At 40.2% G+C, this 22779-nt stretch overlaps 1 protein-coding gene across 1 annotated transcript in view; it reads left to right on the forward strand.

Moving 5' to 3' along the window:
- Positions 1-22779, forward strand: part of sipa1l1 (signal-induced proliferation-associated 1 like 1) — an 86772-nt gene that overhangs the window by 25319 nt on the left and 38674 nt on the right. Inside the window, 2 exon segments of the mRNA XM_034135597.1 lie at positions 3414-3467; positions 22506-22636. The gene's annotated coding sequence lies outside the window, so the exon portion shown is untranslated.

Consider the following 22779-nt stretch of genomic DNA (forward strand, 5'->3'; position numbering starts at 1 on the left):
ACTCTTTACTCCTTCCTCCAGTGACTTAACTAATGACTTTTGTCAGTGTTTGTCCAATTAATCTCAGCAGATGACAGGAAGGGATTTGTTATACGTGTCCGTCACTTACCACCTCTGCTAAACAATTTCCTGAATCATTACCAGGTGTTGATTTATGATTTGAAATTGCAAGTGGGCATGACTTTGGAGACTAGCTGTTAAACACTTTTTTCCAAGATGATATCCTCGGAACTAAATATGTAACTCAAGTGTGTTATAATCTCAGTTACTGAATGAGACAATGAAGAGAAAACGCTGAAGAGAATCTCCAATTTAAGACCTTTTTCAAGGTTGGTCAAACAAGAGACTTGACCTTCCATAAGAAATATATTATGCCAGCCCAGTTTATGTTAATAATACTTAACCGGTTAATTTTTCTGTATTTATTAATTAGTTTTTCATGGAGCTCGTTCAATTAAGCTGTCAATCACATCAAGTCAAGTCCAGTCCATACAAATGATGTTTGTCAGATATGTCAGCCATGTTGCCCAGCATTGTGGCCAGCGTTTCCATCAGGCGGGCGTCTTGCCGCCATTTGATATATAAAATGGCGTCTTGCCGCCATTTGATATATAAAATGGCGTCTTGCCGCCATTTGATATATAAAATGGCGTCTTGCAGCCATTTGATATATAAAATGGGGGTTGCATTCGAATAGTCCATTTAGCTTAGGAACCTTCCTAACGGAGTGAAATGACCCGGAAGTCCCTCAGTGGCAGCCATGATAAGTGCCGTTCGAATTCTCTAAATTAAAAGGAAAGGAGGTTTCAAACTTCCTTTATAACCTCCTTTAGCCTAGGAACCACTGGACCTCCCTAACCGAAAGGAGAGGAGAAAATGCTGCCCCACAATGCCTTGCGGCCGCAGCATTTGCCGTCACACAACAGTCGGCCGTTCACGGAAACAACCGATTATGAACGAGAAATGATATCATGAAAGTTACGGTGCTTATTAAGCATTTTAAAACGTATGTGGTAAGTTGCCAAAGTGCTTTGTTTTGAACGTTCATCAGTATTATAATCAAAAAGAGAAATATGAACGTTAGTTTTTACTGAAATGATCAAATAAAGTCAACATTTCACAGTCTTTACTGAGCTGTGTGGGGTTTGTTCAACTTTTAAAAGATGTTTGAATGGTGATATACACAGTGATAGATGTTAAGGACTAACGTTTATAATAAATACATTTGTATTGATTTTAAGATCTTTTCATACAATCATATGTATTGGGATCATTTGTATTAATGTGGACCGGAGGGAGAGGGTGACGAGCATAAGTTTCACTTTCCTTTTTTATTTCAATTCCAACTTTGGTCATGAAGAATATGTTTCTCTGTTGTCCCCGTTCATAAAGCATAAAACAACAGCATCAGAGCACGGTGCAGAGTCTCTAGATGAGTTTACAGTAGTCCCTCGTTCTTATTAAACATCCATGTTGTAGTCCGCTGTATAGAAAACTGTAGTTTCCATAGTTTCCCCACAGCAGCAGGCGCACATTTATGACCTGCTGGCGCATCATAAACACGTCGGATAGTGAAAGTGCAGTCGGATTCTCTAAAGTGCCGCAGTCTCTTCTCCTAAATCCTTTTGAATTCTCCTATCCACTATCCCTTAACCCCATGACGTTTCACTCCGAGGTCAAGGAATAGACGATAGGGTTAGAACTTAGGAGCTGTTTTTTTGGAGTATTCGAACGCAACCGGGGTCTTGCCGCCATTTGATATATAAAATGGCGGCTGAAATATGCACACCGCTGCTAGGGGGCAGTTTTTTTATTAAAATAATAATAAGTGGCGCCCCCTAGCGCTCGCGGCAACTTTGCGCGCCACCGATACGCACCTGTCGGCAGCAGTGATTTGATACTAGGTTAATGATGTATCATGTATTGACACACGTTACTATTGTCTATTGTGTGTGTGTGTGCATACGTAAAGAGATAGTATCTATAAGGGACGGCTCAATTCAAAAATTCAAGTCACGTGACACAACGTTCTTGCTCTCAGCCCTGGTCTGGCGGAAACACTGATTGTGGCCAGCACGATAGTTACTGGATTGGTGATATCTGGTTGAAAGCAAGATATTAAAGTTGATTGTGATGAGTACAAATTAAAGGAATTCACAAGACCTCACAGATGAAACGTATATCAAGTCTGAAGAGTTGACGACTGCTGCTGCTGCTATCCAGGAAATGTAGCCAACCTAAGAGCGAAGGATAAAAAAAAGTGTGTGTTGGTGTGAGTTTCGAAAGAACTGCCTGATATTTGAGCTGTGAATACACTTTTTTTGCACTCTTGTCAACCTTTGTCACCAACTGTTCTGGTTAGCATGCATGTTTTTTCTCGCAGGTTTGTGTTTTTTCACTTTGCACACTCTTCTTTTCTTTTGTGCTTTCACACAAGCTGGCTATGAGCACCAGTTCCTTCTGTATCATCTCTAATGGATGACATGCATTAGACCGTGACAATTAGGCTCTATGCATCATTACAGTCATGAGGATGAGTTTCAGAGTCTTGTTAGTGGACTTGTGATGGTCTCTGAACTTGGATAAACACAACTACTTTTAGATACTCCATCAAAGTTGCCACTGATATGTTTTCTCAGAGGCTTTTAAAGCTGATTTAACAAGCTGAGAGATCTTATGTCACTGTGCAAAAGATAGGGAGTGTGGCCCATATGTTGTAGGGATATGCAGAGTGTCTCGTTCAGCCATTATAACAAGATGAAATGTAACAAAAGCAGGCAGTCGTTTAGTCATGCACACTTTTCCATGGGTTACAGTTCAGAATTTGCGATCTGAAAGGGAAAGCCAAAGGCTCTTGTTGTTGTTGGCTCTTATTTTCATGTTTTTCATCATGACTCTGTTGTGGAACATTGTTCTCATGGGGGTTTAGCCTTTTAGGTAAGGGTATCAAATAAAACCAGTCTCCAAAGTCTTGACGTATTTCCTGAAACCTAAACCAAATTCTGACTTGGACAGGTTTTGTCTTGAGGAATATTACAATCTGTCCTGGTATGCACAGTGCCTGTTAGCATTGTAATATGTCTAGGCTGGATGTTATAGTTCAGGCAACACAGTTAGTACGGATAGCCATGGACTGGTCAGGTTTCTGCTTATTTTAGAGCTGAAAGTATTATTATTAGCTGATTATTACTATCAATCCAGTTGGTGTGATGTGATCGCTCGAGAGAAGATGTTTAGCTCTGAACCAAGTCCCCCCTGAGTGTCGAGTTCTGTTGGAGAAAAGGATTGTAATTTGTTACCAATCCTTTAAAAAAATGCACGTATCTGCCAAGATATAGAACATTTTGGAATACAAAGGGATGTATTGTATGTTATTGTATTTTAATCTTAATAAGTACCTGTCTCTGTTTCAGGGTCACCTGGGAGCCTGTGTCTCTGAGTTTACTGGCTTCAACAAGGAATCATCAGTGAGTATCCAAATGCCTCAGTTGGGTTTGAGGGTCTGCTGACAATAAGCTGGATTTTCCTAGTTTGGGGTACATTCGTCAGGTGGCACTTGTAGTTGTCAAGGAAACTGTTCTTCTGATGCACTTATTCTTTCCAAAAAAGACCACTTTTGAAGTAAATTACCCTTTATTACAGAGCGTTTACAGGAGAAAGAACACCAATATTAGTCTGTGTCATTGTTTCCACCTTTGGTTGAATTTTGCTGACGATAGACATTTGGCTACTGTTACATTTTTATCGAAAGACATTCCTTTTTACATGCCCTCTTGAACTAATGACCAGCCACTTTTTCCTATTTCCATGCAATTTTATATCTCTTACATGTATTTCCTTGCTTTTTTCTTCATCAAACCACCTGTAGCTCTGCATGTGTAGTCGTAGTATATTGAAAAAGTGACCTCAGTGTTTCCCCTATATACAAATAGCGGCGGCGCAATAATAAGTGGCGCCCCCTAGCGCTCGCGGCAACTTTGCGCGCCACCGATACGCGGGAAAGCTGTCAATTTCACAGCTGAAGGAAAGCTGCCTGACAAGACAGACAACAGCAAGTTGAAGCAGACAGATAACTTTATTTGGACACAATCACCTCAAGTATAGTTTCTTTTAATTATAGGTTTTTGTAATTCGAAATGGAAGTTTTATTTTCTAAAATAGTTTATTAGTTAATCCACTACACAATCACTGTAACTAAACTGTATAGCTAGCCAAATGCGTCCAGTGATTATTATTTTGTACTACACAGCAGTTCTGGAGATTGGCGGAGAATTGTACGATCCCATAGAGCAGGGGTGCCCAACCTTTTTTGAACCGAGAGCTACTTTTAAAGTTGCCAGTCTGCCGAGATCTACCAGTCCAAATAGAGAGGCGTAGCCATTACTGACAGCCAGGTAAATACACACTTCTACTTGTATAAAACTGACCTTTGTACGATTAATACTTCATAAAATACGGCAGATCCTTTATCTTACCTCTTTCTAATCCACACACAAGTATTTAACTGAAGTTACACGACAGTGTTGTTGATACAGAGTTGGAGTTTATTCACACGTCACATACTACAGTGGGTAATGTTTTCAAGAAACATTGAACAGTGCTGCCACATATGACACAGGAAAAAAGAAAAGACACTGAACCCTTTCTTTGCCATTATATAAAAATAGTGTTGCTACAAAAGTATAAATTAGTTTTACTAATAAGACAACTCAGATCTGAAGCTACACAGGGATCTGCTGCCAAAGTGCAATAAAAAAGACAAAATTAATAGAATCAAACCCTTTTTTTGTTGCATTTTAAAGAAATGCCTTTTAAAATAGGATGCAAGCAACACTAGTTTCTTAACCTGAATTGATAATAGACTATAATCAATTTAAACAGAACAGATCTTAATGTTTGCATTCTTATACCATTTTGTACAATAATTATAATGAATAAGTTCAAACAAACTAAAACTTACAGCTGATTAATAACGGTATCTAACTTGAGTTTTTATTATATCAAAAACCTGTTGAAATGCTACTGTTATTTTTACTGTCCCCAAAAAGCGCGTCAGCAGCCTCCAGGAATGCTTCTTTCACAACTTCGCCGTCTTTGAAAGACTTCATGTGTTTCGCAAGAACGTGACTGACACGATAAGATGCTATGGTAGCAGCCTTGCTCTTGTTGTTGGGCCTGGTGAAAATGGACTGCTGTGCATTTAGCTGTCCTTTCAGGTCCCTCACCTTTTGGGAGCGTAGGGCAGAATTAGGAGGGAATTCCGTCTCGTAGCGTTTGTGCACTGTTTTGAAATGCCACTCCTAAATTACCCTTCTTCGATAAAGCCACGCTCGCATTGCAGATGAGAGACAGATGGACTTTGAATTGGAATAGATACAAAAATAATCATCCTCCCACTCGGAGTGAAAATTATATATTTTGGGCTTTTTTGCTTCTGCCATAATTGTGGTCTTGTGTGTGTGCGGACTGTCACTCCTGTTGCCACGGACAACGTCAGCGAACTAGTGCCCACTGCCCACCAGCCACGCCCCGACACGTGGGGTCACGCCGGCCAATCACAAAGCTTTGATGCGTTCAAGTGCATTATTCTGGCACAGGAAGATTATGTTATAGGGACATTAACGATAAAACAGAATATTGTTGTTCTATTTTTAGACACATCTCGCGATCGACTGGGAATCTCGATCGACTGGTTGGGCACCCCTGCCATAGAGCATTCAATTATCCTGCGTGTGTGTATTCCCCTGTAACTGCAGCTAATAAATGACCACATCCACCAAAAAAAAAAAAAGACTAAGGAAGGAAGTAAAGAGGTGGAGAAGGGGGAAATGCATGGGTTGGAGGCGCAGACCCTTTTTGATTGTTTGTTATGTGGATTTGTAGTATTTGTGTTACTGTATGTTCAATAAAGGTGTATTTTGCTAAATCTTGAGACATTGCCACTGTATGTACTAGGCCTCAAGAGCCTTTCTTGTGCTGGCAGACACATAGAAACATATTGGCAGGGCGCACTTCGCACGCGCACACACTAAAAAATTCCACACGCTCCGTGCTCACATTTTGCTGGGCCCGCGTGCCTTAGCACCGCTGCTATGACTCCATCCTAGGGGAAACACTTGACCCCCATAAGAAATCAAAACTCCCTCCCATTTTATTGAGCATTTGTTATATACCTTAATCACTAGTATCTGTTGACAAGGAAAAAACACTGCAATTTGTTAATACTATTATCCAAAATGAAGTAAACCGGTCTTTCCTAGTAACTAAAAAGTGAATTCCACCTACTTGAGATATGGAGTTAATCTATCTAGACACTCGACAGATGGTGGGAATAGCAGCTCTAATGTAGTTCCTTTTGGGTGGCAAAATCGAAATGATAATGTTCTCGTGGTCCCAGGTTATAAATAATGCAATATACTTAGGGATTATAATGTAATATATTGTTCAAATGAGGAGTAATCTGCTTTGAGATAAAACATGGTGAGTAGGCGGCTCTTATCTATGTGATTGAAACGGCGTGTGTTGTTCCAGTAAATTCTGTGCTTCTCTCTCTCTTTCCCTCTGTCGCTTCTTTCTCTCTCACCTCCTCCTCCAGCCAGAGATGCTGCTCTCCTCCCTCCTCCCACACACACACGCACACGCACACGCACACACAGATACAGACACTACTATGTTCACACAAGTATGAAGAGGGAGGGGGAGAGAGACCAGGAAGGAGAGATAGTTTAAAGAGTGATGCTAACACACCAGGGAAGAGTGATGGAGATGATAATAGCAAGTGGAAGAAAGGAATATAATGAGAGATCAAAAATAAATGAAGTGCTTGAGTGCTTTTTATTAAACGCTGCCGGGGTTCAAGTAACGCCATTGGTCATCACAGTCAGTGGATGTCTGGAAGTCACTCAAAGAAGATGAAATCCACATTTGTTTTGTACAGTAAACAAATATTTTGCGAGAATAATGACACTGCGCTTAAATATATGTTTTTATTTGTAATGTTTTATATAAATTGTGGGAATGCACTGGATCAAACCAAGTATTTATGCCCAGATATGATCTTAGATAGTAAGATATATTGATTTCAGTTAAACATGTTTGTCATTGGATCCAATTTAAATCCATGATGGTTCCATATCATGTGTCCCTCTACATGCAAAGTCAACAGAGGCCATGTTCAGTTTCAGGCTTATTAAAAGCATTTTAGTTTTTTATCGTGAAACTTTCAAGCTATGGAAAGAGATTGTATTTTGCACTGATACATAAGGCTGAACAAAAACCGCCTAAAACATGTATTTGCAGTATTCTTTGTACTTTAAAAGCAGATACATGTGTGTCGCACTTGGACAGAGAGCACTGCAGTATAAAATATTCCAATCACACTCAGACACCCTCAGCACCGGGCAGTGAGTGTCAGTTCAGATGGCATCGAGTCACCGTGTCTGCGGCAAAGTAGCATTTCCAGTCATATTGTATTATATAGTCAAAACAGGAGGGAGTGGAATTGTACCTCAAACTTCAAAAAACACCTTTTCAAGGACCATGTTTTTTTGTGTACAGTGATATACGCTAAATGGATCGTGTACTGCTTCTGTAGGATTCACCGACCAACCTTTCTCACAAAGTGCACCACTGATTACGTAAGGATGTATTCCTATATGTGGATGTAAAGGATAGCTATGTCTCTTTTCAGTCTGGTACAATGAACAGCTATCCACACGGATCCATTAAATGTCTGAATGGAAATGGTCTCTCGTTGAGCACTCCCTTGCCGTTTTGTGTTGGGCATTGTTTTCCAGGTTTTGTTCTCTCTCTAGTGAAACGCTACACTGCACGGCCTTCACAAAGTGTTGGTTGTATTACAGGCTTTAATGTGTTGCATGCAGGGGGGGGACTATACTTTGAGGACTTGTATCATTATGGACGATTTCCCCCCAGCGCTGCCTCTGCTAGCTGCGGCGTGATTAGTTGGATGGATGGACGGATAAAAAAGCGAGAGCGAGGGTAGTTGACTGGATGGACTGACTACTCACTTACTTTCTGTATCCATTTCTCTTTTTCCCACTTTCAGTCTCAACATCTCATCTCCTCCCACATGCTCTCACACTGAGTGAGGAATCAATCCTTCTCACTTCCATTATCTCTCCCCATCCATCTCTATCGCTCTGTGCCACTTCAACTCGGCCGTTCTCTACCAATCGAATGCGCTCACTGTGGGCTCAAAATGAGCGCGTGTCTATCCAGTCCCGTAGCAATCATACCACGTCCTCATTAGGTTCTGTTCTAGTGGCCCGCCTTATCTAGCTTCATCCCTTTCCCTCTATAATTGGGCAAAAACCTCTGCCTACCTGTCAGCAGGAGCACTAATACAAATACGGCAATGTATTCCGTACTTCCACAGGGTCTATTATCAGTGTGTAGGTTTTGACAATGGCCTCTGACTCACCATGGGTCACCGCTGTCCAATGTCAATTTCAGTAAATGGTGCATCATGTGGAGTCGGATATTATTCACCTTTGCTGCCTTATGGCTAATAGCTGCAGACAGAGAGAGAGAGAGAGAGAGAGAGAGAAGTATGACATGTACGTTGTTGCTTTGCCAGCTTTCTAGGTCAAGCCGGAAGATTCTGCGGCTCATTATTGCAATTCTTTCCCTTTTGACCAATTTTAAAGACGTGGGCTGCTTGTTTGGGGGGGGGGCGTGACAGGACAGATGATCTTGTGCAGGGCTCTCCCCACAGTGTTTGGAGAATGTTCTGGATAGATAGGCTCAATACAGATAACATTTACATGGACAAAAAGATACAATTCATAGAATACAATTTCATGGTACTCTTTATTTTGTTACAGATGGCCCATTTAATGAATGATTATGAAAACATTTGGCTAAGAAAGCTTAACACTATTATTTGCTACTGTTAAAATGCCTTCTTAAATAGATGATGACAAGAATGACGTCTCACGTTTGTGCAATATCACTGTTACATTTGGACAACTCTACTGTGATAGGATATGCTTGTGATTTTACAATACAACTGGTTTGTGTGGCAGTTAAACCTGCACAGCTTGTGAAACCAGGCTTAACGTTTGTTGCAGGTATGGTACATCCTGTTATTGCCTCTACCATGTTTCTATGTTTATTTATATAGATGTCGCATACAGATGTTGCGTAGGGCTAAACAGTAAAAGGTGGAATAAGTAGACAACGCAGATTCTATAAGCAAAAATAGTTTGTGAAACATACAGTATAGGAACCTCCTTTTTACAATTAATAAGTCACACTTTAATGTTAAGTCTCTCTGAGTTACAGTAGTACAAGTTAAGAATAGCAGCAGCAGGTAGCGCTAATGGAAACAGAGCATGTGTTGTAGAAACAGCAGAGTAGTGTTAACACACATTAACACTTAAGCAGATAATCTGCCATTTATTGCAGAACCAGTTTGCAAGTGTTTTTTTCTTTTCTTGAAAGTCACGCCTACCAAGACTTAATCCTGTGTTTGACAAGCTTACCCATTCCCTGTCTGCCCTGTCCCTTCCTCACGGGAAACAGGAAGTGGCAGAGATGTGTTTCCTGTTGGGATGTGAGACCGCTTTCTTGGCTGAAGCAAAGGCTGTTGGAAAGCAACAGGAAGGAACCAGGTTTCCTTATTAATTGTTCACTGCACGTCACAGCCACGTGTATTACACTTTTACTTTATCTACAGCTTTTTGCAAGGTATAAACAGTTACAATAAGCCACTTTAGTTTGTCTTTTCCCCCCCTTCTGATAAGATGCATCCATTTGCATCTTGTGAGTCAAAAGAAATGCTCCTTTTAAGGTTGTAATGGAGTTGCTGCTATTATGCAGACTGATTAATGATCAACTGATCCAAAAGCAATATAGTTTCCATCAGAGCCAAAGAGATAAATAGGCGGGCCAAAATGACCTCAAGCATATTTGACATTTTGGAGTATATGTTGACCAATAAATAACAAGAAGTTACGTTATCCGATAAGGGAAAAGGTAAAACATTGGCATTTGTTGACGGCTTATATGACTGCTGTGTGCAGTGCTGATAAAATCATTATTTTATGATTGCAATGTTATGATATACTGTATATATATTGACATTCAAGACACATTACAGAGACGGTTAGAGGCGAGAATAATATTACTTGACTGGAGAGGGATGCATCATTGTTTTGCAAAATCTCTGTTTCACCTCGCACACAACAAACCATTCTTTCTAGTGAATGTTTGGGGAAAAGCTTATTTTATTGTTTGAGAAAAGGAACGGTTGGAAAAGAATTCTAGATTTATTCAGCTTTAATGTGCATATACTAAGATTGACAGCTCAGGTGAGAAGCTGTATTATTCCTCTGTGGCTTCATTCATTCATATCCTTTCCTTACTTCCTGTCATTTTTCATACATGCTATTTCTCCTCTGCTGTCCATGCTGCTGTCTGTCTAGATACATGCTCTGTCCTCTGGCATTGAAGCCACACAAACACACGCATTGAAGAGTGAGCAGCTTTCAGTTCTCCTACTCACTCCTCTCCTTACTGCAGTGCTGCTCCTGCCCACGCACAGCAGCGCCATTTTGACAATCTGCAGCTCTTTTTGTAAAGTCTGTAATCCATGGATTTCTCTCAGTGGCTAAAGAAGTCACCTGTACGTTGGGGCAATGGATAACAACACATCCCCATTTACTCTGAGACCTTGTTTCATATTAATGAAAAAGTACCCTGTCACTAGGTAGAACAGAATTGAAACCGAGCTAGTGAGGTGTTAAGATGTACTTGCTTCTGGGTTATATGTTATCATCTATGTATATATTGATTTCTAAAAACATAGAATGTAATTTGAATAGGCCCTATAACATATTCTGGGCTGTAATTTAGTTTTCTCTCTCACTTCCTCTCAGTTTGCCTTTTTGTTTTCCTTTTTTTACAGAATGTTCCTCTCCTAAACTCCCCACTTCTTTATTTATTTAATTTCTTGCACACATCTTCTCCATCCTCTCCCTCACCGCCCTCTCTTCACTTCTTTTCTTTATCTCTCTACAGTGCATCAGCCCAGAGCCCCCGTGTTAATTACACCACAGTTCTTTTTCTCTATTATTCACTACTCTGCTATTTCTGTCACCATCACTGCTGTGCCTTGCTTTTCTGCTCCGTTGCCAGCATTTTGCTCGGGTCTGCACTGGCTGTTGGAATGAGGAGGGGGCGTGCACTGTTGCCTAACTCCACAACAAATGGCTGTTTAGCATCATCTGATTGGCACAGATTAGAGGTGGCGGTGCGGAGGTGGCTCTCGCAGAGCACCAAGTGGCTTCATCGCTGCTGCCTGAGCACAGCTGACTGAGGGTGGGCTTTATTATCCTACTGACATTTTGCTCTATTGAATGTGATTGGATTGACAGGGTGTTCGCGGGGTTCTTAAAAAGTATTAAAAGTTGATAAGTCAATTTAGCCAAAATTAAGGCTATTAAAAAGTATTAAACAGCATTTTCCAAGGTATTACATTTTGTAGCTTGTTTTCAATAAGTATATAAATTGTCCAAAGAGGTTGTATTCTACAGTGTGCCTGAATGTAATCATTGCGTAGGTGTGTAGTGTGATTCTGTGTAGTTTATTTATGGCATCCCATTGGATTTGACGTCATCTGAACAGGACATCGCACGCTCACTGCTTGATAGCGCGCGAAGGTCCGTTTACGCCGGTTGTTAAACAACATCGTTATGGGGAAATGCAAGTTTGCGTCCAAATGGTTGGAAGATAAGGAGGAAGGACAATCAATACTGTATATAGTAAATGTGAGGTAAGGTGTGTCGCCAATGTAACCGGTTAGAACTCGAAGTGGCGATGAGGTCTTAAAATGTATGGAAAGGGTCTTAAAAAAGGTCTTAAAAGGTTTTACATTTGACTTCAGGATTCCTTTATACCCCCTGATTGATGAAGACATATTAATGGTTTGAGTGCTTACATGAAGCTACATTTTTATCCGATTTAATGGTTTTCTTTTTACCATTGCAACCCGACATTGTCAGACCTTCAGCCCTGACAGGCGCAATGCAATTATCTGTTAAACAGTTTTGCTAATTGTAATTCTGTACATCCCCTAAGGCAATTTGTTTGTCATCTGCCATCTTCCATAGCTGGCGGCCTCTGTCTGGCTGGTTATTTTTTCATAAACCTTGTGGAAAAGGTTTTACTGAGTGAACGTGAGGTTTATAAGCAAAATAAATGTTGCTCCTTGATCTTGAGTTAACCAAGATGAATCAACTTGTTAAGAAAATACTGTATAAGCTGCAAAATCACGTCCTAATTGAATTGTTGCTATTTCAGTACCTAATATCTTTAGCTATTATTACACCAATACTTGAGCTGAGAATGGAATTAGTGCGACAAATCTCTCTGAGGATCTTTCAATATGATGCCTGCAGCTCGGTTAGTTTCAGTCGCTTATTTTTAGGCATGGAAGAGCAGTGGCAAATGGACTGGATCCTCTCAGATAGGACCCTCGTTCATGCTGTGTGTGCCTGAGTGCATGTGTGTTTTCTCCACTATTTACTTATTCATACATTGTCTTATGGAGACACCCAAGACTGAACAAGGTGTGACAGCATGCGTTTTAAAGTAAATGTCAGCTAGTGCCCAGGTGTTCCAGAGAAAGATACGTATGCTTGTCAGGCTTTCAATGCAGAGATTCAGAAGACTCTTCACTATTGTGTCTGTCGCAGGTTGGGTTTACTGAAGTTGAAGCTACTGTAATAATCAATTATATCTTTATATTTAAATATCCATTCAGGCTTGGACAGTAATGGTTGTCATTGGCATCCATTTGGAGAAATTGGCAACTAATTCCTAGCTTTTAGTTGCCATCAGCAGCAGCTACTTTTGACCATTTAAGAAAAAAAAAGGACGGCAAACAGTCAAATGTTTCATTAGTCACATCTAAAAATATGGCTGTTATTGCAGTCAGTACTGAATCCAGATCAGCTTTTTTTATGTCACATTGTGATTAATAAGCTGACGTATAACTGCATAGTATCTTAACTACTGAAAATGTAAGGTGACTAAAAATGGCAAACTTTTATTTTCAGCTTCGGCTTAATTTCACAGAGCAGAACATCCAAACAGACATCCATCTGACAAGCAATTCAGAAGGGAAGTAAAAACAAGAAAGGAACCTCAGTTGTACACATATATTTGATATCAAATATCATAACACACTCTGTCCTCAGAAAAGAAAACAGCTGGCGACCCTTGGGCTGGTTAGTCCCGACATGCGTCATGTGTCATACCTCCTGTTTCTTTAAAATTGGAGCAGTGGAGCAGCAGTTGTGACTTTTCAATGTTCAATTTGACCTTATACCACTCCACTCAGGCCAATTATAGTATTGCTTAGGCCAGAACATTGCGTAAAAGTGTTTCACCCCTGCAGCTTTTGACAAAAACAGACCAGTTATATAAAACCTCACATTTCAGTTAGGACAAATGTTTTTTTTTGTGCCATGGATGTTTAATGCCCACTGTTTTTGTGATCCAGGAATAGTTTGAACATGTGTTGTGTCCATTTAGCCGCCACCTGCCTGTCTCATGGATGGATGGATGGACAGCCTGAAATGAATGGGGTTTCCTAAGTAGAACGGCATGGCACAATATCCCAAAATCTTAACAATACATATGCTATAGCTGAACCTCATGCACAATTAGTGTTCTGTAAAATCAGGGCTGCAGATGCAAAAACAAGTATCTTACACCACCACCAGCAGCTCTCCATTTGATCAATGAAATACTCTATTCCCAAATCAACCAGTGCAATGTGGAGCTATCTGTGTCAGCAACATCTCAAACATGCATTGCATAGCGATGTTTAAATTAGCAGGAAAGTCAATTGTGTGTAATAAAGTGACTTCAAATAGTCCATAAAGGATGTATCAGGCTGGCATTCTACCTATCTACCAACAAACAGACCAACCCCCACCTTCCCAAAATCCTCTCTGCTTGCAATAAATAATAAATCACCCTGTTACGAGGCCAATTGGTTGTACGGACCTGATTTATCAGAGCACCCTCGACCCAGATACCTCCTGTGTGAGCGGTTTGAAGCCAACGTGATGGTGGAGAGCACAGCAGTTCAATAATTCATAGGAGTTTTGTTTGAATCTGGATCAACAGTATTTACAAGTTTAGTTCTCATGTCAGTTGTATACAAACAACATATCTATTCATCTAATGCTTATTATATTGGATTGCTGCAAAGGTGTTGCTATTATTACTGTATTTGGTAAATGACATTGACATGCATTTCACACTGGTACTTCACCGTCATTTTATGCATTTGTTTTGTTGGACACCTGACACACAGTAGGAAGTGTTTAAATCTGTGAGCCATCTTATTGTCTCCCTCTAGTTGTGTTGGACGATAGACTTTATTGTACCAGAAATAATAACAATGAACAATAATATTGTAATTTTTTTCATAATTTCTGAAGCATAATTATATTACATTACATGTTACTTGTTAGACGCTTTTATCCAAAGCGACTTACATACTGAATACTGTGGGCAATTTGGGGTGAAGTGTCTTGCCCAGGGACACAACGACATGCTGACTGCAGTGGGGTTTGAACCTGTGCTCTCTTGATCCGAACACCAACGCTCTAGCCACTGCGCCACACGCCTCCATAATGATGGAATGACACCGTTTCAAAGTGCAGTGAAGTGGCGTGCCACATGAGAACAGCTGGTCCACCTTAAAGGTCAGCACTTCTTAAGCTTGAGCAGCTGCTAGCTTCACAGCTAACCTCCATGTTTAAAGTCAGGCGATCTTCAGCAATAGTCATATTTATTCACAGACAAATAAACTTCACACGATACGATACTGTTTTCTTCAAACCAAAAGCACACAACCTGCATACAGTTATTACTTTGGTTCAATAAACATCTTCAAAACACATTACAAAATGTGCTAACACCAGGTGGGGGTCATTTTAGGTTGATTGCAGCCCTCAGTTAATACACCTTTCTTTTAGATTAAACCATTAGAGGTTGATCCTAGCAGCACTGAAGCTTTCCCTCCTCCTTTCATCTCTTAGATGCTTTGTATGTACAAGAGATCCACACACCCGCAGTCAGAGGAGAGCTGCTTTATTTTTCATCTCTCGTCAAGGCCAGGTTTGAATATTTCAAATGTTTATAGAAATAAATGTACATATGCCAGCTTTCAGTCAAATACAAGAAATGAACCATGAGTCACAACGAACTTAATCAATGGAGTCGGGAAGACATTAGTTACAAATATGGAAATGCAATGTTTTATATTCGTGACTCATACTTTTTGAAAGCAATGAGACAGACACACAAAAACGGCTGCTAAAATGGAGGTGTAAAACACAGAGGTCATACACATTTTAAAGCCTATAAACTAGACTACAGCTCTCTGTAGCTCACCGAGATGGTACTCAAAATTAAAATGTACAACATTAAATCTTAAAATGGACCTATCATGCTATTTTTAGGCAATAGCATAGGTCTCAGATATATACAAATATATAAAAAACATGTCTATGAAGTGTTTTGCTCAAAATACCAAACAGATCGCCCATTCTAGCCATGCCTCATATCCCTCTATTTCACTTCCTGTTTCAAAAGTGCTGATTTGGGGTATAAAGCTTTAAAAAAATTGATACACAATAAAAAAGGAGGGGGCTGAGCTCATGCGGGACCCGGCAGCGACCGTCTAAACTAAATACTGCGGTGATAAAACGCCATATCATGGATTATCAAGGATTATTTCTGAAACAGTATGGAGCTCAAAGGCTTTCTCTCTTGCCGGTTATACCACAAGGTGAGTTCCTTTTTATTTCCTGCTTCTTCACACACATGCTCTGTGCAGTACAGGTTAGCTCTGAGTGTTAGCGATGCTAATGTAAACAAACACCGACCATATTACGTCCAAAACAGTCGGGCATTGTTTCTGATAGCAACGTTTCTGATAGTGCCGTGGGTGTAAAGCCAGCCTACATTTCCGATATTACGTCATATCGGACGCAAATCTGGATCAGCTCCGTTTTTAGAGATTTGGGTACGGAGGAAAAGAGAGAGGGTTTTATTTTCTGACGCTGCGTGAGTTCCCCGACACACCGGGGACACATATTTATGTATAAAAGACATCAAAAAGTGCATTTTGCATAATAGGTCCCCTTTAAGTTAAGATACCCTTGCCAGTATTAAAGGACTGGGGTCTTATTAAAGTGATATTTTAACTTTAAAGACGTTCATGTTTTTACATAAAACCCTTTTATAGGCCTGAAACTATCACAAGTTAATATTTCCCATTATTAAGTGACATCTACGTAGTGCTTCACTCACAGAGACTTCACTCTGCTTCCTATGCTCATCTCCTCTCTCTGCCTCCATTGCTACTCTTTGACGGCTGGGGAAATGGGAGTGTACGCTGTAGAACGCCTTTTCACACTTGAGAGAAAAAGACAACATCGGCAGACCCAGAGCACCCAAAAAGCCCCTTTTTTTACATTTCACTGAACCAGAGAGGAGACCCCTCCCCACTGTGCAGCTCTGCAGGTGGAGAGGAAAAAGCAAAGCATGTTTATCTTTCCACACAATTACAATTTCACTTTGAAATGCTCTGAGCTGAAACTCCGACACATTGGACTGCCTGCTGCTGCCTGGCAGATTTCAAAGAGAATAATGTTTTTGTTTTTTTCCCCCTCTTTATCTTTCCTCTGTGTCTTGGCCTGCCATTTCTTAATCTACACTCAGACAAATTGATATGATAAGCTGTTTGGCTTTGAAATGGCTGTGAAGCATTTAAGCACATTACGTTTCTACGTTTTTAACACACAAAAGGTTTGAAAAACTTACATTTGAATATTTTTCTTTTGGATACAGTGTTGGTGAAGAGCAGTCATTGCTAATGTTTTTGTGAATTTGAAAATCCCAGAGAATATTTCTAACTGTCATGACTTCTTGCTGCACATTAATATTCAATGAAGTTTTAAGATAACTCTCATACTTTCTTGTATAAAGTTAATACCAAATAAAGACAATAATTTCACTGCTCCTGGGAAGTAACACTTGGGTGAGAAAAATAATGTAATGCAACATTCCTTGTTTGTTTCTATTAGTGTGTAAGACAGAGACACACTTAATGTCTGAGTCACTATCTGGAGATTATTCATGTTTTTTTTATACCAATGCTATTTGTGTGACTTGCAGTGGCTCTACAGCTGTAAACAAATGCATGTGCACACACACACACACACACACACACACACACACACACACACACACTGTATACGTCACATCCATGCCCAGGAGCATATTGGCAGCAGGTGTTTGAGAGGACAAGCTGTCAAAGTTGAAGTCGGTGTCTCTCTTTCAGTTTTTATAATTGCCATTTTCCCACATGCTACTTCTACTGCACCTCCAGCCATCATAGCAGGTGGAATCTCTTAGTGTATTTCCTCCTAAAAGATGGTTCCATCTATTAGTTTCTTCATGTCCAAAGGCTTTTGGTACTTCCTCCATGTCTCTTAAAAGAATTTGGGCTGGGTATTAAACAGTTTTTGTGTTGTTCATGTTGTCTGGATTTACAGATAAACATGACGTGACTTGTCTTGACTCACCAGTCAGTGTGGTAATAGTGTCTGGTTGCAGAAACAGGTGTAAACCGCCATTGTCCATTATGTAACATGAAAAACAGCATGATTAACAAACACTACCTTTTTCTTACACAATTTTTCTAAAAGGTTGTCATTTTCCAAGTCCCCTGTGTGTGATTGCAAAGTGGAGATCTTCACTAAACACAGGCCTGGGAACAAATGATCCGTATTCTTCGACTACAATACTATCTGATTAATGAACACCGAACACTCTCTTACTGGCAATTGTCTCACAAAGATTAACCGGTCCGGTTCCAAATGACAGACCTACTAATTATAATGTAGAACATTGAAGATAAAGGGTTTCGCACTCACACATTTGATCTTCCTCAACTTTTCTTTGCATTCTGTTTTCTGATTATTTCTATGACTGTGTCACCTCTCATTGTTTGGCAGCAGCCTCCTGCAGTCAGTTAGTCAGCGAGCTCGTCTGCTGTGTAATTTTCAGGTGTGCATGACTCACTGTGCATGGAGCAGATTAATGGCCACACAGCGCCCATACTGGCACACCTGTGGAGCTCCACAACAACCTGTAGCTGCCAGAAACACAACAGCGAGCGTTAGCAGAGGTTTAAATAGTTTTAGATGACCATAGTAACAGTGATGACATTCTGAAGACATTGTTCCTGAATTTATCAATGTATTCCTCATCAACATTTTAGGTTATACCCTATTTTCTTTTGATCAATTCTGTTGTTTCTTATGATTGTATTAAAGGGCCCATGTCATGGCCATTTCCACTGATCATAATTCCATTCTTGAGGTCTACTAGAATAGATTTATATTGTGCAATTTTCCAAACTCACATTGGTTTCTCATTCAGCATCTCTGTAAACTACGTTTATTCACTGAATTTCACTCTCTGCCTTTAACGGCTCGTTGTAGCTCCAATAGCTCCAGCCCCCACCCTCCCTGTGAGCACAGTGTGCTCTGATTGGTCGGGACGTTGTGAATCGCGCTGAGCTCCGTGGAGGTGTTGTTTCCTTGTTAGCGATACACAGCGAAACACAGCCAAACTCATCCTGAGCACACACAAACTCACAGCCGAAGTAAAAACAATAAGTGTGGCTTGATATTGAGTAAGAAAAAGGTTGATAAACGCTGTGAGAATGGGTCTGCAGAGAGAATTTCGCCGCGATCCCAACTGTCTGTTATCAGCCTGCAGCCAGGGAGGAGAAATCAGCTGAGCTGCCTGCTCCCTGCACATAGAGTGTGTGTGTGTGTGAGGAAGTCCGTGGATTGGTCAATTTGGACCAATCAGCGGGGGCTTAACGTAACGGCTCCACGGATTGGTCCATTTCGTTCCGGGTACGGCTTGACATCATGCCGTACCCGGAACGAAATGGAAGAATCAAATGGACAATGACGTATCTCCAACGAGGCATTTGGGGAGGTATTTCCTGTGTTAGAGTTTTACTCGCTACATGGTGTACTTTGAGGGTTTTGACTCTGCACACCGTTTACATGCATAAAAACCTTCATAACACACAAGGGGACGGGTAATAACCGGAAAAGCATGACATGGGCCCTTTAAGGAAAATGATATGAAGGCTCCCAGAAAAGAAAAATTGAGAGGTTGTTCAGTTGGTACACTTCAATTAATAAATTTTTAATTAGCTTCTAGCAAAGCCTGTCTCTTAGCCATTATTGCACAGCAGGTCAGTTTAAGAGTAAAGAGGCGAACAAACAATTTACACTCATAATAATAATTTAATTGGTAACGAATTATATTAACTGAGGTACAATTGGAGTAGTAAGATGCTGCCTGGAAATGACGTTGTTCTTTTTCCATTGAAATACTGCTCGCAGAAGGCTTCACAGAAAATACTGTAAAGCTGCCACATTTAAATATATTAAAGGATATGTTCACATCGGATCAAGTATGTCTTAACAATGCAATGGAGGACTTTGTTTCTCCTGCAAATAGGGACTCGTGTCATATCTGCTGTTGTGCAACATTTGTATTTCTTCAGAGCATCTTGTATTAATAAAACTATGTAAGCGTCACCCACATGTTGTCTTTTTAGCACAATATCCATATGAAGAGAACTGCCTATGAACTATGTCTCCAATGAATTACAAGATCTAAGAATTACAACACTAAATGTTTTTTTGTTAATGTCGTACTTAAGCCACTTTTATCTGTAAGATGGAAAGTCCCCGTTGACTGAGTTAGAAGAACCTCTGCAGCACGTTGAGCAGAGATGCTACATATTTACCTCAGGAATCGACCTCATTTAGACACTGCTAAAGGTTACTGAGTATCTGTCAGTGTAATTGGTCCTTTGCGACTGCAGAGAGGAATGCTGCTCCACGTTCATTTGTTTCAATTCCCTGTCTCCCTACAAAACTTACAGTATAATCCTATTGCTTTCTTTCTTTCTGTTTTCCTCATCGGTTCAAAACTCTCATTAGAGAGCACTAACCGATCCTCAGGAGAGAATCAGAGAGGCAGCTGCAGGCAGGTAGTTATTCAGGACTACACACTTTTTATTTGGGAGTTAGTTTTCAAAGGGGTCATTGAATTTGAGTGCATTGCAGTGTTGCTATCCTACCCTTATTTTACTTTTCTTCAGGTCTGAATAGATATTTCTGAATTCATCTTAAGTTTTGCAGTCTCATTTTAAGGGGGTACAAATGACTTTGTGGTAATTAGTTGATTTTAGTCCAATCGAGCAAGCTTTAAAAAGAGTGGGGACTTAACAAGTCTTCATTGATTTGTAATGTTTTTTGATTTGCTCTGAAGTAAAAGGGTTTGACAAGCTTTCTTTGGTGGCATTGAAGAAATCCTCTCTAAAGAGTCTCATCTAAATGAATGCCCTTTCAGTTGCACAATACCAAAATCTCTTTTATAAAGTGAATTGAAAGTGTTTAACATTTCTTCACACACTATAATTGTGTGTCTGTTTTTTTAATACACCAGCTCTCAAGGTTGTTTGAGGCTTCAAGATAAATTGACATTGTGTTTCCTGTCTAGTCTTTAGCAGTGTGTGTGTGTGTGTGTGTGTGTGTGTGTGTGTGTGTGTGTGTGTGTGTGTGTGTGTGTGTGTGTGTGTGTGTGTTGTGTGTGTGTGTGTGTGTGTGTGTGTGTGTGTGTGTGTGTGTGTGTGTGTGTGTGTGTGTGTGTGTGTGTGTGTGTGTGTGTGTGTGTGTGTGTGTGTGTGTGTGTGTGTGTGTGTGTGGTGTGTGTGTGTGTGTGTGTGTGTGTGTGTGTGTGTGTGTGTGTGTGTGTGTGTGTGTGTGTGTGTGTGTGTGTGTGTGTGTGTGTGTGTGTGTTTCTACTTATTAGTCTTCAAAGGTTTGTGCTCAGTATTTAAAGCCGAACTAAAGACTAGGATGTTGTGCTGCTCAAACAGACCTTAAACACAGTTAGATTGGAGGAGATACTGTAGAGTACTGCACAAAGATGCAGATGGTGCAACAACATACCTCAGATTTGGTTCCAAGGTAATAAAAAAAGGTTGTGGCTTTGATCGATTCCTTTCGTTTTTTATTGGAGATTCAAAGTCTTCAAATCCTTAATTTGAAAATCTCGATACTAATGTGTTGAGAAACTGTTCACAGGGGGGTCTGTAGGAAGGGAAGGAATCAATCGTCCTGTTTTCTCTCTCTCTCACACTCACAGAAATATGTACTGTACAAGTCCTTATCTCCATGGTGATACAAAATGGTCTGGCACAGAGAAGTAGTTCGCTGTTATGTACAAATGAGTAGAAAAAAACACTCAAGCATACTGAAGTTTTTTTCTCAGCTATTACAATAATGGCTCAGGAAGGAAAAATCTGTCCAATATTTTTCTTTTACAGTTGGTTGAGATGTTGTTGTTGTACATATGGTTCTACATTACATTAATCTCCTGAACACCTTTCTACCATGTGTGGGCTGTGCAATGTATTTAACAGCTAGGTCATGTGTGACATGGATCCTTTGATGTTAGGAAGTGAAATCCAGACAAGAAAAAAACACAGATCCCTCGGGGGAAGGCAGCGAGAATTAAATCCTGAAGCATCTGTACGTACGTACAAGGTCTTTTAAAATGATGGACCAATACTCCACCAGAATAAATTATTGTTAAAAAAGTTAAAGGGGACCTATCATGCAAAATGCACTTTTTGATGTCTTTTATACATAAATATGTGTCCCCGGTGTGTCAGGGAACTCACGCAGCGTCAGAAAATAATAACCCTCTCTCTTTTCCTCCGTACCCAAATCTCTAAAAACGGGGCTACAACGGAGCTCATCCAGATTTGCGTCCGATGACGTAATATCTGAAATGTAGGCTGGCTTTACACCCACGGCCCTATCAGAAAGTTGTGATCAGAAACAATGCCCGACTGTTTTGGACGTAATATGGTCGGTGTTTGTTTACATTAGCATCGCTAACACTCAGAGCTAACCTGTACTGGAGAGCATGTGTGTGAAGAAGCAGGAAATAAAAAGGAACTCACCTTGTGGTATAACCGGCAAAAGAGAAAGCCTTTGAGCTCCATACTGTTTCAGAAATAATCCTTGATAATCCATGATATGGCGTTTCATCACGGCAGTATTTAGTTTAGACTACCTCTTAAGCTTTATACCCCAAATCAGCACTTTTGAAACAGGAAGTGAAATAGAGGGATATGAGGCATGGCTAGAATGGGTGATCTGTTTGGTATTTTGAGCAAAACACTTCATAGACATGTTTTTTATATCTTTTTATATATCTGAGACCTATGCTATTGCCTAAAAATAGCATGATAGGTGACCTTTAATGAAAGATCTGATATTATCTAGCATGTGATGTTCTCTTTCATATCTTACTTACTCTTACCTATCCCTTTTCTTTGTTTTTCTCAGTTCCTTAGTTGGTCCCATCCAGACTGAATGGAGTTCTCTTCTTACATGGTTGCAATGCAGACTACTTTTTAGAGACTTCAGCTGTAAAAAGCTTACCATTAACACACTTCTGTTCATCAAGCCCCATCAAGGTAAGCATATTCCGTCATTTTTTATTGAAAAGAATGCAAACTAAATGTCTTGAGCTGAGTGTGTTCATGAGAGTAACCGGTTGCCGCAGCTAAACTTGGAGCTGTCGCAGTAGCAAATATTATTTGATGTAGGTAGATTATTG

Source organism: Trematomus bernacchii, unplaced genomic scaffold (genome assembly GCF_902827165.1).
Source record: "Trematomus bernacchii unplaced genomic scaffold, fTreBer1.1, whole genome shotgun sequence".
Classification (NCBI taxonomy): domain Eukaryota; kingdom Metazoa; phylum Chordata; class Actinopteri; order Perciformes; family Nototheniidae; genus Trematomus; species Trematomus bernacchii.